The 27,195-nt window shown below is 61.1% G+C and overlaps 1 protein-coding gene across 22 annotated transcripts in view; it reads left to right on the plus strand.

Annotated features, from left to right (window-relative positions):
• NCOR2 (nuclear receptor corepressor 2) overlaps positions 1–27,195 on the plus strand; it is a 212,451-nt gene that overhangs the window by 30,874 nt on the left and 154,382 nt on the right. The window contains exon 1 of one of the 22 annotated variants that reach the window (XM_023241292.2): positions 3,036–3,197. The exons of 20 other annotated variants lie outside the window; for them this stretch is intronic. The gene's annotated coding sequence lies outside the window, so the exon portion shown is untranslated. Of the gene's footprint in view, positions 1–3,035; positions 3,198–15,053; positions 15,331–27,195 lie in introns of those variants that run through there. One more of the 22 variants, XM_023241290.2, reaches the window with a different exon arrangement.

Below are 27,195 nucleotides of genomic sequence, written 5' to 3' on the forward strand. Positions count from 1 at the left end.
GCGGTCCCTGGCAGTGTGGATGTGGGGTGGTGGGCTTTCTCTGTCTTGGGGTTCAGGGCCCATCGCGTCTGTGCTCCGAAGGTGGCTGCAGGCTTGGGGAGGGTGGAGCCTGTGGAAGGGGTCGGGGCAGCTGCTGATGCACAGGGCTGCACAGGCGCCAGAACGGACGTCCGGCCTTGTTTTATGAGCAGGGAAGCCGAGGCACAGGCAGGTCGCCTGTCCCAGATCGCGGCTGGGAGCTAAGAGCCGGGACTCAAACCTTTGTTGAGCCTCCCAGGGAACCTGGCGGGTTCTGCCCCAACCTGCTCATATGGCAGCAGGCAGACTGGGGCCCGGATGCGGCAGGTCTGTGAAAACTGCCCGCCCCTCCACCTGGTCCCTTGGACGGCAGGGCCTCTCCCGCACCGGGGGGACCGGGGAGCGGGCAGGGTTTGGGATGTCAGGGGAGTGGGAAGGCAGTCCGGCAGTGGGTCGTGTGTGGAGCTGGGAATTCGGACACGGGCCTGGCTGGCACACAGCGTCTTTGCTATTTCGCGGATTAGAAAAAAAAGAACGTTTTTAAGTTTATTTATTTCAAGAGAGAGACAGAGCATGAGCAGGGGAGGGCAGAGAGAGAGAGGGGGGAGAGAAGATCCCAGGCGGGCTTCCCACGGTCATCACAGAGCCCCCGACGCGGGGCTCCCACCCCTGGACCGTGAGATCATGACCCGAGCTGAAATCAAGAGTTGGACGCTTAACCAGCCCCGCCCCCCCAGGCGCCCCTCTGTTTACTGAGTTTTACCTGAGAGGCACAGGGCTCCTGAGCGGGGACTCTGCAGTCTGGCTGCCTGAGTGCAGATCTCCCTCAGCCACTTATTATCTGCGTGACCCTGGGCAACACTGCCCTGTGCCTCGATCAATCAAGTCCCCCCCAGGATTGGTGATGAGGGGGCTGTTGCTAAGATTTCAACGGTTTTGTATTTTTCTTAAGCAGCTGGGAGGCTTTGCAGCCGAGGGAGAGGAATCCACGGCCCCCTCTCCCTGTGCCCGGTCCCCATCCCTGGGGTCGTGGGGCTTGGCTGGGGGAGGACAGACCGCTGACCCAGGCCTGGCAGAGACAGGCCACATCCCAGGAGACCCTGGTGGGCGTGACAGGGACACGACATCCCCGTGCCCAAGACTTGGGGGATTTGGGGGACTAGAGGGACATGCCTCCCAGAGGGGTGGTGGGGAGGGGGCTCCCGGGTCTCGAGGTGAGCCCCTGCGGAGGGGGCGGTCAGTGGGTGTGGCCTCCTGGAGGTGGCGGCTGGGTCCCTTCCCGTCTCTGGGGCTCTGTGACACTGAGCACCCGTCCGCCCGGGCTCCTGGGCTTTCGTGAGCCTGCGGGGCTTAGCACTCGTTCACTGCTCCCCGCGTCTTTCCCTCTTACTGACAGAGCTGTTCCTCTGGGGGCAGGCAGGGGGTGCCGGCCGGGCCTGGCCCCCAGGAGGGTTTGAGGGGCATCTGAGCAGCTGGCAGAGCCCCCAGGCTGACCCGACAGGGCTGCGATCTGGTGCTTTCTGCTCCTCTGGGCTCCCAAGCACCTCCCATCAGAGCGGGGACCTAGGAGGGACAGCTGGGGTCCCCTGTGCAGCTCCATTCTGCATAGGGGGAAACCGAGGCTGAGAGGTGGGACAGGGTCTCCCTGAGGCCGCAATGCTGGAGCTTTGGTCCTTTTCCCTGATACCCGGCCCCAGGCTGCTGTCCTCGGTTCCGCGGGCGGTTCCGCAGCGGGTGGGCCTCCCGCAGACCCGGGTGCGTCTCTGTTTCTGTGCCTCGGTTTCCTCGTCTGTCAAATGGGTGTCCTACGGGGGCCTTTGAGGCACTGCTGGGCACACAGCTGGGCTCGGCAGGCAGAGCTGGCTGCTCCCAAGAGGTGTGTGTTATTCCCTTCGGAAGACAGAACCGTTATTTCTGAAGCACCTACTGTGTGCCAGGCACTGTTCCAGAGGGTAGAGACGGAGCTCTGGGTAGGGTGGAGACAGATAGCGAGCAAGTCACATACCCAGGGTGTCCCGTGGCGGGGGGCGTTGGTGCCAGGAGCCAGCAGAGAAGGGGCGGGGAAGTGTGTGGGCGGGCTGGGGGCTGCTTCAAATGGGGGTGGTCAGGACGGTCCTACTGGAGAAGGTGACATTTGAGCCATACCTGCTGGAGGGGAGGAAGGGAGCGTGTGGGTCTCTGGAGGAAGAGGGAACAGCTCGTGCAAAGGCCCTGAGGCAGTGTGGGACGGGCCTCTGGGTTTGCAGGAGGCCGTGTGAGATCTGGGTGGGCTTCTCTCCTTAGTTCCTGAGCCTTTGCGCTCCCCCCGCCCCCCTCCCCCAGGAGGCAGGAGGGCTAAGCAGGCTGGTGGGTTGCCTGCTTCCTGGGCCGGGCCCTGGGCCCCCAGCAGCGGGTCTCCTCTTGCAGGCGGGGAGGAACGGGCCACACTCAGTCCCCCCAAAGTGAGGAGCCCTGCCAGGTTTGGGTGTCTTTGAAGTTGAAGGAAGGCAGTCTGGCTGGGGGTGGTTTCTCTTCCTCCTCCTCCTCCTCCTCCTCCTCCTCTGCCCCTTGGTCCTCCATCAATCTGCCTCCCTGGCCTAATGGGGAGCCTTCCTCCCATGGCTGAGTTATCTGCTTGTCATGCCGTGGCCCACCCGAGGACGATAAAAGGGCTTTTTGTCTGCAAGCACTTAGCTTCCTCCTCTGGGGCGATCCATCACGTCTGAGGAAGGAGCGAGGCAGACAGATGGGGGAGGGGGCAGAGGGGGTCCCAGGAGCCCCTGGCGGGACCCAAGTGGCTCCTTAGCCCAGAGACAAGGCCCGTCTGGGGACAGGCAGGGGCGGCTGGGAGGGGGGTCACCGGGGGTGGGCACGGGGGCAGGGCGGATGTATAGACGGAGGGGCTCCTGGATGGCAGCTTGAAGGCCTGTCTGGGACCTCACCTGGGGGGGTGTGGGGGGGGCCAGAGCTGGGCGTGGGGGAGCAGGCGTTTCTGAGAAAGAACCACGGTGCACAGGTCGCAGGGGAGACGTGTGAAGGCCAAGGGGGACCGGCGTCCAGGCCGATAACGTAACAGCAGCAGCAGACGCTCGCGATCCTCACGTTGCCCGACGCCCCCTTCTCAGCGCCTCGTGGAATTATCTCATTTAATCCTTGGAGCGACCGCACGAGATGGGGATTAATGTCGCCCTGTTCTGTAGGTGAGGAAACCGAGGCACAGGGAGGGGACGTGATGGCACCAAGAGGGCAGGTGGCAGGGGGCCGATTTGAGCTCAGGCCGCCCAGCCCTGGAATCTTGGTGCCGGAGGAGATGGTGTTTGGCGTGGGGGCCCCTGAGCCAGACGGAGGTTTCGACCCGTGTGGCGGGGGGCGGGGGGTCTCCTGGCGTCGCAGGCGGGCAGGCGGGCTCTGCCTGTGCCTCGGGCCTCTCCCGTGTGGTGCACAGGTGCGGGGTGAGGGGTCGGGGAAGGGTGGAGGCCGCGAGCGGACGGGGACTGGGGCGGCCAGGCTTTCTGCTACCCTGGGGAGAGCAGATGGGGACCAGCCAACCTGCAGGCAGACAGGTGCCCGGGTGGGTATGTCGGGGGGGGGGGCGGGGAAGGGGGAAGACTCGTGGGCCTTGGCCCTGCAGAGTCACCCCCCTCTGCACTCCATTTGCGCCACCTGGGCAGTGGGTCTGCTGGCTTTGTCCCCGCTTGGGCGGCGCTCGGGTCCCTCCGCGGGGCGGAGGAGGTGAGCGCCAGCCCTGGGCGAGCTGTCCCTCCCCGTCCTTTCCTTCCTCCCCCCTCCTCCCCCTGACCCCGCTGCCCCCCTCCCCCCCCCGTCTCCTTCCCCTCTTTACTGCCTGCCCTCCTCCCTGTAACCCCCTTCCCGCAGCCCCCCTCCTCCTCCCCACAGGCCACCCTCAAATGACAGCAATTAATGGGGCCTCTGATGGCAGGCTGGGAGGACGGCGCTGACAGTTGAGCATGTCTGCCTGCGGCTGGCCCTCTAATCGGGCCCGGGGGACGCCCCTTCCTGCCATGGCTCCCAGGTGCTGCCTGCCCGCTCCATCACTCACAGGGAAGCAGGAGCCGCCCTGGGCAGGCGGGCCCATGTGAGCCGGCGCAGAAGCTGTCCCCTGGTCCCTGTCATCCCTTTTCTCTTTCCTAAGCGGGGGGCTCAGGCTGACCCTTGTCCTACCTCAGTTAGCGTGCGTGCGATGGCCAGGCCACCGAGGTGTCCTTCTCCACCGGGATACCCTCTCCCCTGGCCACCTCCTGTCCCCAAATGACCTCCCGGGTCCTGTCCTGCCCTCAGGGCCAGCCCCTCGCCGCAGGGCCCCCCCCCCCTTTTGTGTCTGCCCTCCTGGGTGGAGTCAGGGAGCCTTGTCCTGTTCCGGACACCAGCCTGGAGCCCCGGCAGCCGGGAGCTGTCAGTGATGGGGGTCGCTGCCCGGGCCCGGAGTCTTGTCTGGTGGGGGTCTCGTGTGTCTTGGGTGGGGGGATGGGGAACCAGAATCCTGGCCAGTCCGGGCCACGCCGGGCATGGTGCTTACCCGCCCATCGTTTTGCAGCAGCAATAATGAGGCCCCTGCTGTATGCCACGGCCCGCAGCTGGTGCTTTTCACCTCGGTTCATTTTATTCTACAATAACTCTCCGAGGAGAGTGCTATTTATAACCCTGCTTTTGTAGATGGGGAGCCTGACAGGCAGAGAGGCAAAGTGATTTGCCCTAAATGACCCAGCAAGGAAGGGATAAATCTGGGATGCAACCCTGACCTTCCTTGTCCAAGGCTCATAAATCAGGGGCTTGGGAGAACTGGGGAGGACAGTGCAGGAAATGGCAGACCTGACCCGGAAGCGGGGAAGCACTCTCCGGGCACCCGAGTGGGGTTAGTGGTGCTGACACGTATGTATGTGTTTTCCTTCGCGGTTAAGACTTACCCATTTTGAGAGTTCCATTCTATGGGTGTGGACAATGGAAACCACTCACGTGACGACGAGAACAATCTAGATACGGAGTGTCTGCATCTACTCCAAAAGAACCCCCCTCCCCCCCGCCGGACGCACCCACTGATCTACCACCACGGAAATTCTAGAATCTTCTAGGTTTTCGTAACAAAATTATGCAGAGTGCGTTTTTGTGTGTTTGGCCTCTTTGTGCATGTTTTTGGCAGGTGTTCGCGTCTTGGGATGTATCAGTAACTCCTTTTTAATCGCCGAGTAATATTCCACGTATGAGTGTGCCACACGGTTCATTTATCCATCCTTGAGTTTGGGGCATGTGGGTCGTTGGCAGTTTGGGGCTTTTAGCTACAAAGCTAGAAAGTCTATGCCTCTTCCTGCTTTTTCTTGCCTCATTGCAGTGGCTGAGACCCAGGGGTATGCTGGGCATCGGCAGTTGGGCTTTGGGGCTTAAAGCGGAGGCTCGAAGAGGTCAGGTGACTTCTCTAAAGTCCTTCTGCAAGGGCTGAGTGCTCTTTCTCCTCCTTGAAGCTGGAAAGTGCCAGCTGATGGTCTTTGCTGGTCCAGAGGGTCGTGCCAGGAATTGGTGGCCGGGCAGGGCCACCACCCCCCCCCCAGCCCCCCAGGGCTTCCTCTGCTGGAGAGGGGGGGCTTGGTGAGCTTATCACTCCTTCCGGGTCAAGCTCTGTCTGTCGGCACTGCTGAGTGAATGTCAGGCCTGGCGCGAGCCCGTCGTCTTGGGCAAAGTCACGCAGGCCTTCTGGGGAGCTATTTTTGGGGCAAGGCAGGAGCCTGACATACGGAAGCCCAGGAATGGAGGTGGGGACAAAGAGGGGAGCCTTCTCCTCCTCCTCCCTCGCCTGAGGGGTGTCAGCCAAGATGACTTTTCGGGGAAGGAGGCCCGTAAATTAAATAAGCAATCCCGTAAATAAATAAGTAATGAAGTTAGTGGGGTGCCTAATTACATCAAATTTATAATTATGGATGGATGCCTGCCCGATAATTGTACTTGTTTTTAATCTTTGGCTCCGACGTGCGTCTCCTTCCATCTGACGGTAATCCCTGCCCCAGCTGGAGGCAGGGGGGAGGCTCTGCCTTGCAGGGGCTCCCACTGAGCCTGGTGATGGGGCCCCCCTGGCGCCCAGGATCCAGGCCGGCTCGTCTGCCTCCCGCAGTCGGGTTTAATAACCTATGCAGGTTTTGAAGCTGTTGTAACTGACGATAATAACAGCAGAGTTTATAATCGTAATTGTGTTGTACTTTATAGGTCGTAATTTCATCTTCCAAAATCCCCTGGAGAGCAGAGATTATTATTGTCCCCACTTTACAGATGCGGAAACTGAGGAACAGAGAGGTTAGGCGGCCTGCCCGAGGTCACACAGCCAGTGAGGTTCGAACCCAGGCTGTCTGGCCCGGCGCCCACATCCTTCCCGTTCTCCTGCCTCAGCCTCCCGGTCGTCCTGCGTGGGACTTAGGCCAGTCCGTCCCGGGCTGAGCCCTGTGTTAAGGCTTTGTGCGTTTACTGATGTCTCCTCGGCACGTCCCTTCGAGGGAGATGCTAATTTAGGGTGGCTCGAGACCTCGAGAGGCTCGCGTGCTGAAAAGATTATGGCCTGCCTTCCGCGATCGCTATAAATCCGAACAGAAACCATTTTTCTGAACCATACGATAAAATTGTGTTTCGCTTAGAGACCAGGCAAGCCCCTTGCTGAAATTAGAATAGCTTCTTCTTTCTAGATCTTCTGTTTCCCTTTTGGTGGCTTTGGTGTCCTGGCGCTCTGGGCGCTCCCCGTCCTGCCTGTGGGACTGTGTTGATGACCGTGAGACCCATTTTCCAGATGAGGAAACCGAGGTTCCGGGGGGGGGGGGCGGTGGCCGGACTCGAGTGAGGTCACTGGTGGGGACGTTCTAACTTGCTTTTCCCGCCTGGTTCGGGGGACGGAGACCACCGGAGGGGGGCTGCCGTCCTCCGTGCGTGCCCCAGGCGAGCCCGGCCAGCCATCTGTCTGGTGGGAAGAGGAGAGCGGCTGTGCCCACCTCATTTTGGGGACGGGGAGGCTGGGGCTGGCTGGGGAGCGGTGCAGTTCTCACGTGCCGTCCGTGCGGGCCCGAGACCCCCAGCCACAGTCGACGCCTGTTCTTTTCACGCTGCGCCCTGTGTCTGACCTTCGGTGCCCTTGAGATGCCCGGCCTCCCTGGAGGAATCGACCCGCAGACTGCGGGGCGGGAGCGCCCTTCACTTCCGGGGGTTGGCTCGTGCAGCCAGACAGGGCCTGTGTTTCTGGCAGAGGCTCCGGCGTGGGGCACGCATTCCCCGCTGCTGACTTCGAGGTCGTGGGGTTTGGGTGCTCTCCCTGCCCCTCGCCGCCGCCTGGGATGCAGAGGAATCGAGGACAGACTCACGGGAGGCATTGCGCGTCTTCAGGGTGCTCCTGGTGGGTGTTAGAGCAATCTGGGAGGGCTGCCTGGAAGACCTGGAACAAGCCCATTGAGCAATGAGAAACTTAGCTCGTAGGAATCAGTGTGAGTCAAGCATTCCAAACAGGGCCTAGCACAGAGCAGGTACCGTATTTAGGACCGAAGCTGACATTTCCTGACCACTGGCTTTGCCTTAGTGAGTTTGCCATTATCACCATCGTTGGCATTGATTCCCTTAAACAAAATTGTTTTTTTTAAGCGACAGAGAGAGTGTGCGTGGGGGTGGGGCAGAGAGAGAAAGACGGAGAGAGAGAGGATCCCCAGCAGGCTCCGCGCTCAGTGTGGAGCCCAACGCGGGGCTCGATCTCCCCACTGCGCGATCACGACCTGAGCCGAAATCGGGAGTCGGACGCGTAACCCACTGAGCCGCCCCGGCGCCCCGACACTGACTTCACTTCGAGCGATTCCCGAGCATGTGTCCCATGCCAGGCTGTGATCTGAGTGTGCTGGATACGCTGACTCATCTACTCCTGTGGCGGCCCTGGGATAGGACTGTCGTTACCAGCTCTGGTTGGTAGGTGGGGGGGGGGCTGGGGCTCGGAGAAGGTAAGTGACCTGCCCAAGGTCGTGCGGCGGGCAGCTGGCAAAACTGGGATTCGAACCCGGGCAGAACTCCACGCACCTGCTGTCAACGTGCGGCTTGTGCAGGCGTCACCTGCAGCCACCCCGGAGCCCGCAGTGGGGCTGGACCTCTTGGCAAGGCTGGGCCGGCCGCGGGCCAGGCTCCACCAGCCACGTAGGGCTCTCAGGCATGCGGCAGCTGCTCTGGGCCGGGCGGGACTGGTCGGCACACGAGGGGTCTGCTTTATGCCTCCCTGCAGGCAGCCTGGTGTCCCCACGGCCTCCTGGGGCAGGGTGGGGAGATACGTATCAGCAAACGTCACGCCGGGCCCCTGCCTTGTGGGATCCCGTGGGCTGAGGGGAGACGGGCGGCACACAAAGCAAACACGGTGTTGCAAGGTGGGGGTATGCTGACTGTGGAATAATGCAGGGCTGGGGAGGGTGGGACAGCTCTGGTTTTGGGGGGGGGCTCACTTTAGGTAAAGGAATCCAGGGTGGTCTTTAAGGAGGTGGCATTGGAGCTGAAACCTAGACAACTAGAAGGAACCAGACGTGTGAAAAGAAGAGGGATGGGTGTTCTAGGTAGGGGGAATGTAGCTGGGAATGTCTGGGTGGCTTGTGCAAAGGCCCTGTGGCCGTGATGTTTCAAGAAGGCTGAGGAGGCCTGCACGGCTGGAACAGAGCCAGGGGCACCAGAACAGTTCTCTGGATCTGAGGCTGTTCTACAGACCGTGGGGGTGGGGTGCTTTTCACGTTTAAGGCAGAAATCAAGTTTAATGGCTTTTGTGTCTCCCTTTTTGGTCTTTTGCTCATCGATTAATTTATATTTACTGGGCACATGGAATGTTCCGGACGTTTGTAGGCCACTGGGATCAAAACGATGGGAAGGTCAGGCATCGTCCATGCCTTTGAGGAGTTTAGTGTCCAGAGGGAGGGTGTCAGTTAAAAGGTGGCACCGAGGTAGTAAGGTTATCCCTGGGGTTTAAGGAGGTCTGGACGTGTCTGTGATCAGGACAGGCCTTCTTGGACAAGGGTCAATGGAGAGGAGACCTGAAGGTAATTCATTAGGGCTCCTGAGTCGTGGTGGGGCCACACTCTGGCTGGTTTGGGCCACAGGGAGAGTTGATGGGTACTCATCATGGCAAAGTTCAGGGTAGGACAAGTTCAGGCATGGCTGGATCCAGCGCCTCAAACCATGCTTGGGTAGTGGACTCTGTCTCCGTTTCTGCTTCCTTCTGCGCGGGCCTTGTTTACAGGCAGGTTTATGCCACCAGCACAGCCAGCCAAGGGGAAGGAGTCACCCGAAGCCCCCGGAGCGTCCCTCCTTTCTCTTGCTCATTATCCTTGCCACGTGAGACCTTGGACACTCGTTCAGTTATTTTCAACAGCATCGGGGAGGTGGTCGAGGTGGGGGCGAGGGGCGCCCCAAACTCAGATAGGGTCAAAGAAGGGCGAGAGGCAACAGGGAGGGGTGGGGATTGTGGCTAACGGGCACGCGGACATTCTGGTTGTTCCCCTCAGAGAAGCTAGAAATCTGGATTTTATAAGCAGTGTCCTAATTTTTTAAAAAACATCGTGTGTGCCAGAAAGAGCTACCCTGTTGGCCACAGCTGGCTGTCGTCATTTCGTGGCCTCCGTTCTCGGCGATGACTTTTATCTCAAAGTATTTTGCCCTCTGTGATCTGGGCGGAATATCCCGTGGAATGTAACAGAAGGTCCCGGGGCTTGGGAAGTCACGTTTAACGCCTCTGGAGATCCCACTTCCAACAGTCGGGGCCCAAGGCCACGGCAGTCTCCCCTGGAGCCCTCTGGTGGAGTTGCCATGTTCGGAGAGACGGAAATCCCAGCGGTTAGTGACCTAGACTCGGGCACTGCATTCCCGGTGTTTTAGGCTTTGCCACTTGTAGCTTCGCGCCCTGGGGCAGGTCACTTCCCCCCTGTCCCTGGGTTTCCCCGGCCGTAACGGGTCAGTGGTTTGCCCTAGGATTGCTGTGAGACGTAAAGGAGCACCCTGAAGCCTGTTCGCCCAACGCCTGGCGTGCCGGGAGCGTGTGTCCTCCTGGGCTGGTATTATCTGTCCTTCCCAGTTTGGGTCCTGCGATCCAGCTGGCGGTGGCCGGGAGCATTCCTGGACACCTCCTCCTTCCTCTGCCGCCCGGGGCGTGGGCTCCCGGGGCCCCAGCGCAGGCGGCCATCTGCCTCCTGCCTCCTGCCCCTGCCCCAGCCGTCCCTGCCAGTTGCCCTGTGCCCTCTGCTGCAGGATGGCACTACGTTCGGACGTGAGTCTTGGGTGAGCCCTTAGCCCTGCCCACCGCCAGCTCCCAGCCGCTGCGGGTAGAGGGGTGGCCGCACACAGGAAAATCAAATCAAATCGGGAGAAGAGCCGTAGAGGACAGTTTGGTGCTTGTAGCCGACGTAGCTTCTGCGCTTGGCTGAAGGGATGGGCGAAGGAGGGTCCGGGCCTGTTGTGGCCCGTCAAGGAGGTCCCTTTCCTGCCAGCCTCCTGTGAGTGACTGATAGGTACCTGTCTCAGGGAAGGGGGGTCATGGTTGCTCGTGGTCCGTTTTTAGGCCGGGAGGGGGCTGGCCGCGGGGTCCCCGTGGGGACGGTTTCCTCGAGATGCCCACGTGCCTGTCCCCACGGCTTCCAGCCTGATTGTCAGGACTGAGTGCAGAAAGGGGCGCAGAGGCCCAGCATCGTACTAAGCACTTGATGCGGCCGAATTGAGTCTTGATGATGTAGGGGGTTGAGTTGTGTCCATTTGGAACCCGTGGCCGTGACCTCGTTTGGCCGGAGGGTCTTGGCAGATGCAATCGAGTTAAGGCATCTTGGGGCGCCTGGGTGGTTCGGTCGGTGAAGCATCCGACTCTTGATATCGGCTCAGGTCGTGATCTCATGGTTTGTGGGATTGAGCCCGGCGATGGGCTCTGTGCCGATGGGGCGGAGCCTGCTTGGGATTCTTGCTCCCCCTCTCTCTGTGCGCCCCCACCCCCATCAAAGTAAATAAATTGTAAAAAAAATTAAAAGAAAAATCAAGCATCTGTAGATGAGATCGTCCTAGATTAGGATGATGACCAGAGTTCCGGGTTTAAGAGAAGACGCGCAGAGAAGAAGGCCGTGTGTAGATGAGCAGAGAACACAGGCCGGGGACCGCCTGGGGCCACCGGAAGCCGGACGAGGCAAGGTAGCATCCTCCCTGGAGCCTGCAGCGGGGACGAATCGCCGCTGACACCTTGATTTCTGGCTGCCAGGCTCCAGAGCCGAGAGAGAAGAAATTGCTTTTGCTTTGAGAGTCCTCTCCCTGGTTTGGAGTAATTTGGTTCGGCGGCCCTGGGAAAGTGATGCGGTTTTGCGAATTTTATTTTCATCCCTCCTAACATTTAAAGACCTGTTTGTGGCCTTCAAGGCCTTGCACAGTCTGTCCCCTTTGACACAGCTGACCGCCACCGCCACGCTGGCCTCCTGGCCCCAGGGCCTTTGCCCTGGCTGTCTCCTCTGCCTGGCACACTGTTTCCTGAGACGCTTCCACATCCGGCTTTCTTCTCCAGCCAGGCCACTGTCGAAGTGCCACCACATCAGACACCAGCCCGTCCACGGCAGCTGCCGTTAACTTGAATCGCATCGTGTCTTTATCTGCCGTTGACTCCTGACCTCTTCCCGCGTCAGCCCCACGAGGGCGGGGATCCTTGTCTTCAACCCTGCTGTGTCCCCAGTGACCACTGCAGACAGTAGGGGCTTAATAAATGTTTGTTGGATGGGGGACGGCCCCAGGCGTGGGGTCAGGGACTCTTGACGCTCAAAGTTAGTAAACTGGGCCGGAATGGCGGTCGTTCAACCAAGCCATCTTTTTTGATTTAGTTTGAACTGAGGCAACAGTCACATCCTGTGAAATTAACCGCTTTAAAGTGCACAGTTCGTTAGTTTTTCATTCACAAGCCGTGCCTTACAACCCACACCTCCGTCTAGTTCTAAAATATTTTCATCTCCCCAAAGGAGACCCAGAACCCATTAGCAGTCCCCCCCTCTGTCCCCTCCCCGCAGCCCTTGGCGACCACCTGCTCTCCGTCTCTGCGGATCTGTCTGTTCTGGAAATTTCCTATCAATGGAATCCCACAACGTGCGACCTTTTGCGCCTGGCTTCGCGCACTCAGCGTCATGTTTTCGAGGCTCATCGGTGCCGGAGCAGGGTGTCCGTGCCTCGTTCCTTTTTTATGGCCGCATCGTATCGCGCTGTGTGGACGATCGTTGACGAAACCGTCTTGTAAGTGGCTGCTCAGATGAGGGACCGAGGCCGCCCGGGGAGGCGTAGTCACTTACCGCCTGGGTCTTGGGGCGCTGGGGTGTGGGATAGCAGAGGGAGGTGGAAACAGGCTCCCGTTGCTAGCTCATGCTTTCTTTCTTTTTCCCCAACCCTGCCCCAATGGGGAGGGAGTGGGTGGGGGTCCCTTTCACTGGGGCTGGACCCCGTGGTTCTCTGAGCCCCCCAAAGGGTGTGGTTTCTCTTGACCCTGAGAGAGGCAGCAGGCAGAGTGCCCCCATTTCACAGCTGAGCACACTGATGCCTGCAGAAGCAGGGGCCTTGCCTCAGGCTGAGGGCCCCTCCTGCCTGCACTCGGGGACCCCTCTGGCTCTCGACCCATGCCTCCGTGGTCTCCACCAAAGCGTGACCCCGTAAAGCCTTCATTGATCTTTCCCAATATACAGACTTTGCCCGGCAGACGAGTTCCCGGAGATGGTCTCGGCCGGAGGCTTGGAGGGCGAGGCGTTCCTTTGCGGGGTAGTCGACCTCATGCTGCCCTATTCTGAACTCCTAGAAGGAGCCGCATGTCCCCCTTGCTGGTTTTTGATGATTTTCCGCGTTCGTGAAGTCACTCAACAAACCGTGTGTGGCCCAGCTTCTTGGGGGTGGGGGAGTGGGGACATCCAAGAAGTGACCGTGGGGGGTGCCTGGGTGGCTCAGTCAGTTAAGCAGCTGACTTCGGCTCAGGTCATGAGGTCGCGGTTCGCGGGCTCGAGCCCCGCTTAGGGCTCTGTGCGGACAGCTCGGAGCCTGGAGCCTGTTTCGGATTCTGTGTCTCCCTCTCTCTCTGCCCCTCCCCTGCTCGTGCTCTGTCTCTCTGTGTCTCTCAAAAATAAATAAACCTTAAAAAAAAAAAGAAAAAGAAAAAAAGAAGTGACCGTGGAATGACACAGCCCAGCGTTGAACCTGCCCCAAGCATGAATAGCTCTGGTGGGGGTGTGGATAAGTCCCTCCTGGTTCCAGGCCAGCTTCTGCAAAGGTCTGGACGCAGGTCTGTGTCCAAAACAAACAGAAAAGAACAAAAGGCACCCTGAGTCCTGCCTTTGCCGCTTCAGACTCTTGCTTCCTGGCCCCGCTTTGTTGGGGCTGGTTTCTCCCGTTCCTGAGTCTTGCGGTCGGACTGTTGGAGTGAGAAGAGCCAGTAGGCTGGCGACGGCACCCGGATCTGGGGGCTAAAAGTGCGGCTTGGTGCCGCCTGCTTTTCTCTGGGGCTCAGTTTCCCCATCTGTAAGGCTTCCCCACCGGGGCTTTCAGGACAGGTCCCAGCAGCTTCGGAAATACCCTTCGGGGTGTTTTCTTGGGAAAGGCGGGAGGGTGAGTTGACAAAAGTCAACAACATATGGCCTCTGTGGGGCCTCCTCCCTGGTCTCCTGGCAGCCGCTCTGGTCCCCAGCCTGGTCCAGTGGCCACGGACCTTCGTCGCCTGCAAATCTGATCTGCCCCAGACCCTCCTGTGGCTCCTTGTACCACGTGGCAGGGTGAATGTGGGCCGGGCTCGGCCACGTTCCAGCTGTGTGATCCTCTCTGGGCTCCTTTCCTCCTCTGTATTTTGGGGTTCAAAAGCACACCTGCCTTTTATCGTGCCCCTGTGGGGACAGACGGGTTCACAGGTGAAGCGCATTTTCACGGCGCTGGGCGCATGACATGATGAGTACTAGCATTTTCTTGCCGTGATTACTCTCGGGAGCCTTTCCAGTCTTGGGAATGGAGTGACTCGCCCGGAGTCTTTGTGACCCACTTCCTCTTCCACTCCTGTTACCCCCTGACCTCATCTTCTGACTCTGCCTCGCTCCACACAAGCCTTCTCTCTGCCTCTGCAACGCATCGAACGTGGTCCGGCCTCCAGTCCGTGCCCCCTGCCCTGCATCCCCGGGGGACCCCTTGTCGTCACTCGGGATGCCGGAGTCCTGGTTGCTGGGGGCAGGGGCGTGAATCTGGAGACCCCGGGGTGGGGGTGGGGGGGATCCTGCGGCTCGGAGCCCTGTGGGAAGCAGAGCTGAGCCTGCCCCTGCTGCAGATGGGAAGTTGACATCCAGAGGAGCTCAGACTTGTCTCTGACTCACGCGGCCGGTTGCAGCCAAGGGTCAGAGCCCTGGCTGACCACCAGAGCATCCACTTTGGCGTGTGCGTGTGTGTGCGTGCGTGTGCGTGCGGTTGGCTGTCTTTTCTCACCCTCCAGGGTGGTCACCGAGATGCCCCTCGTTGGGGATGCCAACGCGAGGGGGTCATGTTTGCTTTTCCTGAGATTACTCAGGGCAGAGCCTGCCCCGCGGCCACCGTGTCACCCCCGGGGGCCCGGGGAGGAGGAGGAGGCGGCGGCCGGTCGGGCTGGGAGGAAGCGGGTTAAAGTAGGAGAATTCGGGCCTGGAGCTCGCTTTCGCCGCCGAGGAGGGAATAGTGAAGAGGTTTTTCTACCGAGCTATAAAAAGGCCTCCCGGCGTTTCAGCTCCTGAGTGTCGGCTGGAAGCCCGCCAGGGTTACCATGGCGATGAGGAATTATTACTTACTGCCAAGGCTGGGAGAAAAAGCTCGTACTTTTGGCTTGCAAACAAGAGGAGTGGACCTTATGTAATTCTCTGTGTTTATAGGCCCGGAGCGGCGGGAGGCGAGGAGGGACGGCGGAGGCCCTGACACCGAGTTTTGGCCCCGGCCCGGGGGTCGGGCAGTGGGGCCTCTGGTGGGCCTGGGGGGGGGGGTGGCGGCGGGCCAGGGGGGGCCGGGGTGGGGGGCCGGGCCTGGCCTTGGGGCCTCCCCAGCCCCGGGGAGGGGGGGGCGCCCGTAGTCTCGCGGGAAGGCGGGCGGCCGCTCCCCGTGTCAGTCCTGGAGGCAGGATGGCTTTGATGTTGGACGCGGAGTATCTTCTGGAAGCCAGCAGAACAGTCTGTGTGTGTGGACTCCACTGACCCACTTGCTGGCACATTTTACTTCTTTCTTTCCCTTTTTCTTTTCTTTTCCTTTTTTTTTTTTTTTTTTTTTTTTTTTCCGTGGGAGAGTTACTTCAAGTTGTGTTTGGAGCTGACGTGAGTGAAAGGCTGGTCATGTGCTCGGGTAAGAGAAGTTTCTGGGCTTGGCGGTGGGTGGGCAGGGAGACGCGGTGCGGCCGGGTCACGGCGGAGGAAGGGGGGGCGGGTGAAGAGCGGGAGCCGTCGTCTGGGGGGCCGCGGGGCTCGCCGGATGGAACTCGGTCGCGCCCCGGCCGTGGTGGCCCGGGGGTGGCGCTCCGGAGGACGAAGAGCCGGCGGTCACAGTGGTCGGGAGTCGCTCTGGGCCGAGAGGCGGGCAGTGGGACGGGAAGGGCTTCTGGCCGCTGTGTGTCCGAGGGGGTGGACGCGCGCGCGCGTGTGTGTGTGTGTGTGTGTGTGTGAGTGTGCGTGTGGTGGGGCCCCGGCCGCTCTTGCGGAGCAGGGGTGCACGCGTCCTTGGGGGAGAGCCGCAGAGCCTGGGGCTCGGTTGCTCCCGGTGGTGTGGCTGCTGGAGGGGGGGGGCTCGGGATCTGGGGGGGGGCTCCCCCGCGGGCAGGGGACAGGGGAGGGGAGCCAGGTGCAGGCCGCGCTGCGGCTGTCCCGGCGCCCGGCTCCCACCGCGGTGGCGCTTGGCCGGGTGCCCACGTCTGGTTTGAAATCAGCGCCACCGGCCCAGGCTTGCCCAGGGACCTGGCAGCGAGGAGCCGGCATAAACACTGGAAAGTTGGAAGGGCTTCCTGAGCTCACAAGGAGCCCTCAGTTGCAGGCACAGGGGATGAGGGAGCGATTTGTCCTGAGGTCTGGGTGAGCCAGGGCTGTCGGGAGGCGGTGGCACGTCTCGTCGGGGGCCGGAGCTGAGGCCGGGGTGGGCTGGCTTCCCAGACGGCATCGCTCGTCTTGCCACTGACTCGACGTTGACTCCCGGTTCTATCCTCTCTTAACGCCGGGTGGCCTTGCCTCACCTGCGCGAGCCTCCGGTTCCTCGTCTGTAAAATGGGGCCGTCGAGGGGGTCGGACGGGCATGGGGCTGAGCTGAGGGAGAGCTGTGGCCTCCTGGTTTCTTCGGGGGGGGGGGCGGGCCGCCAGGGTTCACGTCCCTGTTGAACACTTCCTGGCTGTGAGGCTCGGTTTTCTCATGGCAAATGGACGCTGCGTCTGTCTCTACCCCAGAGGTGGTCGTGTGTGGCTTATGGAGGGGGGGCTAATAAGTGGTTCCTGGGCCACACCCCCGTGGAAGCTGTGACAGTGTGCAGGTTGTTGAACCCCATTGTCTTGTCCATATGGTGTGAGTGCCTTGCGGCGGGGGGGTGCCTGGGAAAAGGCCAGGACCGGCCTGCGCAGGGCCCCTGTGGGCTGGAGTCGGGGGTGGGGGGGGCTCCGTTAGCCTAGACCATAAACTTGGATTTAAGTTAGCTCCACTTTGGTCTCGACTGATTTTTCTCTTCTTCCTTGTCGAGAACGCTTCTGTTTCGTAGACTTGGAAACTACGGTCCTCAGCCCTAGGCTCTGCTTGCATTTGGGCCTGGGCTGGGGTCCCCGGGGCTGTCCCAGCGCGTTCCGCCCCGTCCCGCCCCAAGTGTGGGCCGAGCACCCCAACTGCCCCGTGTGGCCTGGGGGTTGGGCGGGCAGGACTGGCTCTCCCGCCGAGGGTGGCAGTCGTCCTGTGTGTGTAAGTGACACCGGATGCTGGGCCGGTGGCTGGCTCGGGGCCTCTCCTCCCGGGCCAGCAGGAGCCGGCGGGGAGTTCCCCGGGTGTCCAGGCCAGCTGCCCGCCGTCCGGTTGTCCTCAGGCCTCTCCTGGGGACCTCAGCCAAGGCCCCGGTAGCAGGGGAACCCACCAGTGTCCCCTTGCTGCCCCCAAGCCCTCTGCACCTACTTGGGTCCGCTGCAGCCGCCCTGTCCTGAGGGTCTCAGACACTTGACCCCCCCCCCCACTTGCCCTGAGGTGCAGGTGCATGGAGCTAAACACACACTCACATGCACCCAGATGAGTGTGTGTAGAACCTGTGAGGTCTGAATAGTCCGTTTCCTGGTGATGCTGCTGGTCTCGAACGGCCGTTCTGTCGGGGCGACGCCACTGGGGGAGGCTGGCTGGAGGGTGCACGGGGTCGCGCTGCATCGTTTCTTATGGCTGCGCACGAACCTACAGTGACCTAAAGACATAAGCAGCGTAGGCCGGGGCCAGGCCGTCCTGGGTTCGAATCCAGCCCTGCCTGTCGGCAGCTCTGTGAATTAGGGCAAGGGGCGTAGCCCCTCCAGGCCTCAGTTTCCTCGTAGCGTTTGGTGCTTGAGTGACAGTGAGGTGAGGTGATGCGCGCCGGGTGCCTAGAAGGGTGCCAGCAGCACGTGCTGTCGCGATGTGATCATCCCTGACGGGGTCGCCCCGCGCTAGCTTGTTCCGTGCCCGGATCAGCCGTGGGATGGGAGGCCGCTGTGTGATCCCCGCTTCTCAGATGAGGAAACTGAGGCTCAGGCCAGGGGACCCACCCAGGGGCACAGAGTTTGTAAGGGCTGGAGCTGGGACTCACCCCGGCCAGAGCCCGGGTGTGCAGGTTCTTTGACTGGGTGGCCCCAGGGATGTTCCTTGCGGTCTCTGAGCCCTGATCCCCTCCTCCTTCTCTCCTCACCTGCAGGCTGGGCTTGGAGGTGGGGATAGGGGATGGTGGCTGGGCTCATGAACTGTGGAAGCCAGAGAGCCCTGACCTCTGGGTCCTTCTCTCACTTCCTGGGCCCTCCCGGAGCCTGCCCCCCCCTCAGCCACCTCTGAGGCCTGTGGGTCACTCCTGTGACAGCCAGACTCACTTCCTCTCTGAGTAACTCTATCCTCCTTGCTCTGTCCTCCAGCAGCATGGTTTCCTTTCTTGCTGTTCCCTGTGGTAGGTGCTGGTTTCTCTTGGACCCCTTCCCACCTCCCGCAGTGGCGAGAGGGCCTTCGGGGTGTAGCCCGCCCACCCTAGAGGGATGGGGTTATCCCCAGCTGGTGCTCAAGCATGAGAAATGGCGTTGCTGTTCAGCCAAAGCTAATCCGAGGCTAGATGGGTCTCCAGAGGTGCCTCAAGGGGGGCTCGGAGGTTTTTTTGTCTCCCTCACAGCTGACTGGTGACTTGGGCCTTTGGGCGTCCCCGGAGTGCCAGGGACGGCTTGCTCTTCTGCCTAAGGATTGGGAGGGGTCCCGACCATCCCGGGCTGGGGACCAGGGGGCACCGGCAGGGCCCGAACCCAGAGGGGCATCCACGGTCATGTCAAGCGGTGGAGGCGGTGTCTGGGGTGCGGGGGCACCAGTCATGGCTTCTTAGGGTCTCAGCTTCTGGGCTTTGCTGGGCAGAGCCTGGAGGCCAGGGAGGGGGGCTGAGTAGGGGGCCTTACGGTCTCATGAGCCTCTTGGCTGTTTCTTGGAAGCTCCAATCATGCTCCTGTCTCTGGACCTTTGTATTTCCTGTACCTTCACCCTTCAGAATGGGGCCCCGACCTCCCCAAAGTCACTGCCATCGCTTTGTGCCATCATCACTTGGGATTTGTTGTATATTCATCGCCGTGTCCCCCCCCCCCCCACCGACCCCTTCACCCAAGATCTGTTCATGTTGGTCACTACTGTGTCCCCAGTACTGGGCACATCTTAGGTGCTCAGTAGACACTCGTGCCTGACTCAGTGTCCCCCACAAGCTGTGGATGTGGGCCCATCCCCTGGCGGTGAATGAGGCCTTTCTGGGGATGGATGGATACGCTTCAACTGTGTCTCCGGGTACGTCACCCCCCCCCCCCCCCCCCAGGAATCTGGCTAGGGAGACTCAGGCCCAGGGGCTGGAATTCACTTGAGTTCACCTCCCTTCGCCCCTGGAGTTCTGTATCTCTGTATCTGGGGGTTGAGAATGCCTTTTGGGGATTCGTGGAAAACTAGGGGCCTTTGAAAAGCAGTTCTGGTGTTTGTGTTCAAGAGGGCTCCACAGGAACACATCGGGCACCTCCAGAAGGTCTGGACCTCCTAGGTCAGAGAGGTGGAGGTCGTGAGCCAGGAAAGTGGGGGGGCCTGACGGCATTGGGGTGCAGGGGAGGGGTGTTGACGGCATCAGTTTCAAGTCCTGACGGCTGACGGGGCAGGGTGACCATTGAGCACACTTTGTGGAGTTCTTCTAACGATCCTCTGAGGCACAGAGAGGGTAAGCACCTTGCCCAAAGACACACAGCTGCAGGCACACAGTATTAACTGGTAAATGGCATTTTGTATGCAGCCGTGGGAAGGGGCCCCCTCCCTCCTCTTCGAGATGTGAGGCCCGGAGATGCCCCAAGTCTTCTGGAAGGCCTGGCGTTGGTTTCTCAGTGTGGCTCACAAGCTAGAAGACTAGAGGAGCCGCCCCCCCCCACCCCCCTTCCTCCTAGTTGGGTATTTGCATGACAATGAGCCCTTTGTCCCTGGGTCCAGCCTCCTTCCCAGGCTAATAACATAATTCTCGGCCTATGATGTCATAATGGGCCCTTTCTGCTGGGGCTGGAGGCTGGGTGGGCAGCTGTGTGGGCTGGGCCCCGCCGGTCATAAATAGAGTCGTGATTATGGGGGGGGGTGGCGGACGCTCTCTCCATGCAGGACCTTGTGACATCCTTCGGGAGTGGGATTTGTTTCCATTTGACACAGAAGCAAACAGATTGCGTTTGTTCAGCTCCCCGGCTGAACCACTGTGCGCCTCGTCTTGGCCTGTGAAATGGGGGTGAGTCATCCGTGGCTGGCCCTCTCTCGGAGGCGTAGGTGTGAGAGTCCCTCGCTTCCTGTAAACGTGAGGGAGGCCCTTGTGCCCAGCGGCCCCGTGGCAGGACCGCTCAGAGAAAGCGGGCCCGAACCCCGGGCCCGGGGCCCGGCAGGGAGCTCGCTCGCCATCGGTGGGCAACGTCAGGAAAGGCCGGGGCCTGCGCAGTGGGCTGAATGGCAGCCCCCCCCCTCCCAAAAAAAAAGAGACTCGCACGCGTTCATGCCCGTCTCCTCTAAATGGGACCTGCTTCGGCAAAAGGGTCTTTGCAGACGTGTCTTGAGATGAGGTCGTTTGGATTCCCCGAGCGAGCCCTGTGTCAGCGACCAGTGTCCTTGTGAGGGACGGAAGAGAGAGCACAGAGGATGGCTGTGTGAAGACAGGCAGAGACCGCAGGGATGTGGCCAGAAGCTGGAGGAGGCCGGAGGGATCCTCCCCGGGCGCCTTCGGAGGGAGCATGGCCTGCCCACACCTTGGTGTTGGACACCGGGCCTCCGGAGCTGGGAGAGAATAAATTTCCGTTGTTGTAAGCCACCTGCATTGTGGTCATTTGTTACAGCAGCCCTAGAAGCTCACAGGGCCAGGGACCCCCACCCTTCCGCGTCCCAGGCCGAGGGGCCAGGACCTAGTGAGGTCTCCTCCCTGTCGGAGGAGTCTGGAACCCGCCTCCCTCACCCAGAACCCAAATCACAGACCCCGGAACCTGCCTGTTACCTGCTGCCAGCCGTCCTTCCCGCTCAGGCGTCCCTGCTGAGGAGGACGTGACCCAGGAGGCCGGAGGCTCCCCGGATTCCGTGCTGGGCCCTCCCCCCCCCCCCCAAGCCCCAAACACTCATTCCCCACATGCCTGGCCACTCACCCAGCACCCGGGTCGCAGTCATCCCCCTCCCCCGCAAGCTGCCTTATTTGCCGGGTGCCCTTGACAGGGGGAGACCCCGAGGCCCAGAGCGGGCACGCTTCGGCCCCTTGGTGGTGACGGCCTCCGGAGCCCCAGCCACGGCTGATGGATGGGCCGGCATCGCGGCTTCCGGGAGGAAGGGATCAGGGCCCCGGGCCACAGTGAGAGCGGTGGGGGAGCCGGCGGTGTAAACGTGGATCAGTTCTTGGGGCGTGCTGGCCTGCTGTAGGCGACACCCCAGGATCTGACTGTAAGTCGACCCCTCCTCGGCCTCAGTTTCTCCATTTCCAAAGTGGCCTTCGAGCTTCGGCTCAGAGTCAGCAGGGATGCTGTCAGAGGGCTCATGGATTCAGCACGCACCTATGGAGGGCCTGCGGCCACAGCAGGTGCGGATCCTGCCTTCACGGGCCTTGCCTTTGGGGTTGTGGGGAGGTGGGAAGTAAGCAGTGGGGACCCTGGGAATGAGGGTTCCGGGTCCCGATGAGGGACGTAGCAGAGCCAGGGGGCTGGGGTGGGGTTGAAGATGCCGCTCCCTTCTCCTGCCGGGACCCCGGGGTGGTGCTTCGCGGCTGGCCCGGGGGGCCGGCCAGGTTCACGTGGAGATGGCCACGGCCCATCTGTAGCGACCTGTGGTTGCCTCCAGCTGCCAGCACTTGGCCTGGACCCGTGAGCGGCGATGTTGGGTACAAGGCCCGTGAGGCCCCAGCCGCAGCCTGATCAGGGAGAGGCAGAGGTGTCCCCCAGCCTGAGCTGGGAGGCTGGGGACACTGGCAATGGATTCCCAGGACGTAATGGATGAGAGGTGGGTGCTGGAGAGGGCTAGCCTGGCAGGCAAGTGACTTAAGCTCTCTGTGCCTCAGTCTCGCTTCCAGGGATATGGCGACGGTGAAATAAACTGACGAGAGTGAGCACCGTGTTAGCAGTTAGCCACGGCGATGAGTGCACGGGGCTCACCTTGGGTCTGTTATCGTGACTGCTCAGGACCTGGGATCTGGAGGTGGAGTTGGCTCATCTTTCCATGGTCCTGTTCCTGCCTGTGGGACACCGAAGAGCCCTCTTTGCCCCCAGAGCCTCAGTCTCCCCATCTGCGAAATGGGAGCTGTAACCAACTTGTGGCTACATGGAGGTCGGAGAGAAAAGAGGATGGTGGGAGAAGTCAGCGCCCGTGGGGTCAGGGCTGAGGGGTCAGGGTCTCTACCTGCTCCTGGTTTGAGCCTTGGCCACCCTCCAGGCCGGGAAACAGGCTCCAGCAGGGATGGGGCCCGAGGTGTGTCTGTGGGTGCAGTCTGCAAGGCCTCCTGGCTTCGGACAATGCCCCTGTCTGAAAGAGGGGCCACGGCAAGCTCTCCACCTCGGGATATTCCTCCAGAAGCCGAGGCCAGAGGCCAGAGGACGTTGTGGGTGGGGGCGTGCCTGCTGCTGGGGAGTGACCCAGATCTGAGTCAGCTAGGAAGGGGCAGCCTCTGTCCGCAAAGTGGCTGCCTGCCGGCTCCCCCGTTAGGGCCACTGATAGCTCAGGCCTGGCCAGGAGACTCTGTTTCTTCACGGTGAGAGACCGCGTAGGCCTATCCCAGGCTCCTGTCCGGCCCCTTCCTCCTAGGCTGAATTTGTCTGGGGATCCCATCTATTTCCTCTTGCTTCCTTCTGGCCGGCTTGGGAGATCTCCCTACCTGTACAGGTGAGGGGACCAGAGACTGCAGATCTGATTCCAGGGAGATTCATGGCTTCGAGCTGGGGTTTTCAGGGGATCTCTGTCTTAGGTGTGTTGGTTGCAATTGGCAGACTCTCTGCTCCTCTCCTGCATTTAGCACAAAAGGATATCAGGGTGAGCTTCAGGCATGGTTGGATCCAGGGGCTCAGGTGACAAGGGGCTCCCCGTGTCCAATCCCTGGAAGCCTAAGAATAACGATCACAATTTAGCCCAGTGGAAGGTAAGCCTTGTTGTCCCCACTGTTACAACAGAAATCGTGGGAGTGAACTTTACGGGCTCAGCTTGAGAGTTAAGCCCTTCCCCAAACCAGTGACGGTGGCTGTGGTTCTGGTGGTGGCCCTGGTGGTGCTCCTGAGACTGTGCTCATTGGCCAGACCCGGGAGGCAGAGTCAGCCTCCCTCAGAGCCCAGAATCGAGGGGTCGTAGCCCCAAGGACATAAGGGTACAGTTTGCAAGCAACGGGTGCTGGGTGGGCGAAGACAACAGCTGCTGGCCACGGCCAGCTCACTCCATGTGTTGGACATGAGCCAGCTCGGGGTCCCTGCCCAGCCCCCCTTTCACGGCCAGTGTGTGTCCTTTGGGGAGGGGGGGATGTTATTTAAGACTCACTGGGTAAGTGGGCCCAGCCCCTCCCACTCCCTGTTATAATTAGGGGCCTCTCAGGTCCCCCTCCAAGCCATGTGGGAGGACATTCCTGCCTGTCACCGGCCTCCCCGCTCCCCAAGCTCCCCTGGGCTTTGCTGGGCCCTCTCTTGTGGTTTCCAGCTGACCACATGTCAGAAGCCACAGGTCACATCCTGGCAGCCCACGGGCTGTATTTGGATGTCAGACTGATTTATTGGGTTGGGTTTATGGTCCATGTTTTTGAAATAAAAACTGTAAATTGAGGGATGTCTCAAAGTCAGACTTTCTTTGCCCGAAAGAATTGGACGCTGTGATCCCCTGGGCCCCGTTCTCCAGGGGCCAGGATGCCCGGCTGGGGTTGAGCTGCGGCCACCCCCTGACACAGGCAGCCCCCACCTGCCTCTCTCCTCTGTGAGACTCCGGCCTGGCGTGGTATCCTCAGCCCTCCTCACTGTTTCCCCCTCCCTATTTCCGGCCTGGGACCTCTCCCCCCACCGGGGCCTGGTTAATCTTGCGCCCTCCGCGGACTGGTGATCGGATCCCAGAAGCGTGCTCCCGCTCCGGGCCCTGAGGCCTGTGTGCTCGCTCGTCTGCGGGCTCCTGGCTGCAGGGCCCGGAGGGCCTTTTGGGTTCTTGATCCTTGACACTCACTGATCAGCGAAAGCCCTCGGGGAAATCGCAGGGGCTGCTGTGATCCACATTTGAGCCTTGGAGGGAGCTGGTCGAAATGGGCCCTTCCCCCGCGGCCTGGCACCTGGGTGGCATTGGTGGAAGGTGGGGAGGGGGGATGATGCGAGGGGGGAGCTGCTGGGGGGGGGGGTGGGCTCCCAGCCCGGGGCGCCGCTGCTGGCGAAGCTATTCTTAGCAGCGGGAACATTTGTCCTCCTTCACACGTGGTGGAGGACGTCCCCCAGAGATCTGCCCCGAAATACTCAGGACGACCCCATAAATTCCTCAGAAAGCCGTCCTGGGGGGCCCAGCGTGCGTGGAGGCGGGACGGGAGGAGGCGTTTCCGGCAGCTGTGCGGCTGCGGACACGTTTGCCAGATGTTGCGCAGGGAAGTTTGTGGGAACCCGGAGTCTGCCGCGCGCGCCCCCTCGTCGCGGCCCCCTCCACCCTCCGGGTCCTGGTGAATGATGGGCGGAGCCGGCAGACGGTCAGCCCCTCCCTGTGTCCCCGTGGCTTTCGGGGGCCTTTCAACCCCCTCCTGATGCTGCCTGGGTTGGGGGGCGACGTGGGCTACAGACAACGAGGCCTTGACTGTGGTCCTCCTCAGTGCCTGGCCAGGAGGGGCTGCTGCCCTGTGCCGGGACCCCTGGCAGGGCCTTGGGTGGCACCGGCCCTTCCACGGGGCCCCCAGGGCAGCGGAAGCCACCACAGAGGATGATACCAGCCCAGCTGGTTGCCTTGGCTAGCAACCAGGGAGGCCTCCCTGGAGGAGGTGTGCGCTTTGCTTCTGTTTTGTTTCTGTTATTGCTTAATTTTTAAGTTGTGGTAAAATACACATCACAAAAACGTTCAGGTCTCGGGCATTACTCCCCATACCCCTTCCTCCAGGCCCTAGCCATCACCCCTCTACTCTCTGTCCCTAGGAGATGACTAGGCCGGGCGCCTCCTGTAAGCGCAATCGTACAGCGTTTTTGCCCTTTTGTGTGTCTGGCTCACTTCATTCAGCAGAATGTCCAGAGCGGTGTCTGTGGTCCATTGACTCCTTGGTTGTTGGTTCGTCGCCGTCCAGGCAGCGATGTGGACGGATCCGGGACCCCGAGCCCCGCAGCCTTTGCGATCCCGGCGCCCTGGATCCGTATGTGGTCGCCCCGCCCCCTGTGCGGCCGAGCACTCACTGCGAGCGGGTACCACGCTGAGCCCCGACACGGCTCGCCGAGTCAGGTCCCTGCTTCCCACTCTGCAGTCCGCTCTGTTCCAAGCCCCCGGGGCAGAGGGTCGAGCGCTTTGCCCAGTCGCACAGCTGGTGCCAGCGTCCCCCCCCCGTCCCCCTCCCCCCCCACTGCCCAGACACCAGCTTCTTCTCTGGTTTCCCCCTCTTCCCCCTCTGCAGAAAAAATTGCTGTTTGGAAGGCCAGATGGAAAACACGTCCCTCCCGGGGCGCTCAGAACCTAATGAGGAAGAGCCAGGAAAAATCCAGCGTAATGTTTGTGAAATACCCAAGAGGGAGGGCGCGTCTCCAGGCAAGGGTTCTCGTAGGGGACCCTGTGACCTGGCGTGCGGGAGGGTTTGTCATGACTGTGGCTTCTCTCTCTCTCTCTTCCTTTTAAAATTAAGAGGGGGAGGGGGAAGGGAGTCCAGGAGGAAGCGATTTTGAGCAGATCTGGCTATGGCGGGGGAGCAGGGCTGGGCGGCCGAGCTGGCCACAGCCCAGTGGACACGAATGTACCAACTAAATCGGAGACCGAAACGGGCCTCCTCGGTGGCACTCTTCTGCTCACTTCGGAGGGTGTGTGGGGCTGGACCAGGGTGCCTTCTGGCTGCATGACCTTGGGTGAGTGAGTTCACCTCTCTGAGCCTCGGTTTCCTGATCTGTTGAATGGGGCAGTCATGTTCGGTGAGGGAAATCGGGGCCTTCCTCTGTGCGGGTGCCCGAAGAATGCCACCTGTAGAACCACAGACTCTCAGGCGGGTCTGAGGACCCCGGGAGGGCACCAGGCAGCATCTGGGGGCGGTGGAAATTCTAGCCGAGGCTGGGGATCCCTTTTAGGGGAGGTGCGAGCTGGCGCAGGCTGCCTGGGGTGTGTTCGGTACCAGGCTTCTGGTTTTCCCTGGAAGGTCGGCGCGGGCTGTGGCCAGTCCAGGGCTCTCTGTCCTTGGACCTGGTCCCCCGTGTGGACCGGCGGCAGCTTTTGTCCCCACGACCCTCGCTGTTGTTCCCCTGAAGCGTCAGAAGTGGGCTCAGCTCAGGCCACTGCCCATCTCACCGGATGCCTGGACCCCATGCTCATCCCCCCTCGAGAAGCTCTCTGTCTGCTCTGTGTTTGGGCGCGGGTCCCCCGAGTCCTGCATACCCTCCTAACTAGGGCCTTGCTCTGCCATTTGGTCAGTTCACTTCACCCAGCCTCGATTTGCTCATCTGCAGCACGGGGATCGTAACAGTACCTGCCCGGTGACTAACATTGCCATCGTCATTGTGGCTAACTCGTCCCCACCCTGTGTTTCTAGTAGCCGAGAGTACTTGAGCCACAGCCCTTGTTTTGGGGACTCTTCTGTGGGTGTTGAGCTGTCGAGAGATCTCTTCTCGATGAATCTTTGCACCTGTCCCTCCCTGTTCTGATTCTGGAGTTGGAGACTGGAGGCGGTTTTCCCCAGGGTCCTCTGTGCCCAGCAGGCTGGTACTTGGGGGGGCAGTTGTGCAGGCTTGGGGATTCTGGGGGAGGGGGGTGGTGCTCGTGTGTGTCTCCCACAGTGGCTGGCGGGGAGCCTGATGTAGGCGTATTTGTGGAATAAAGGCACGCTGGGCTCTGTGGACAGTGGCACAGTTAAATTGATGTCCATCTGGGGCGCCTGGGTGGCCCCGTCAGTTAAGCGTCCGACTTCGGCTCAGGTCATGGTCTCGCGGTCCGTGAGTTCGAGCCCCGCGTCGGGTTCTGTGCTGGCGGCTCGGAGGCTGGAGCCTGCTTCGGGTTCTGTGTCTCCCTTGCTCTCTGCCCCTCCCCGACTCGCACTCTCTCTCTCTCTCAAAAATAAGCACTAACGAAAATAAAATTGATGTCCATCTGTTGATTTGTCTGTCCATCTGTCCGTCCGTCATTCCTCCATCCGTGCTCCCCCCTCGCTCTCCCCTTCCTCCCTCCCTCCTTCTTCTACCCACCCACCCACTCCTCCTTCCGGCTCCATCCGTCTTCTGTTGAGTACCTGGGGTGGAGAGGTGCTTCCTGTGTTGGGACAGGCCTGTCACTGGTTGGCAGGAGTTTTTGTCCAGCTGGTCCACTGCTGTGACCGCCGCCTGCCCCCAGTGCCTCAGA

The sequence above is a fragment of the Felis catus genome, chromosome D3, assembly GCF_018350175.1.
Source record: "Felis catus isolate Fca126 chromosome D3, F.catus_Fca126_mat1.0, whole genome shotgun sequence".
Taxonomy (NCBI): Eukaryota; Metazoa; Chordata; class Mammalia; order Carnivora; family Felidae; genus Felis; species Felis catus.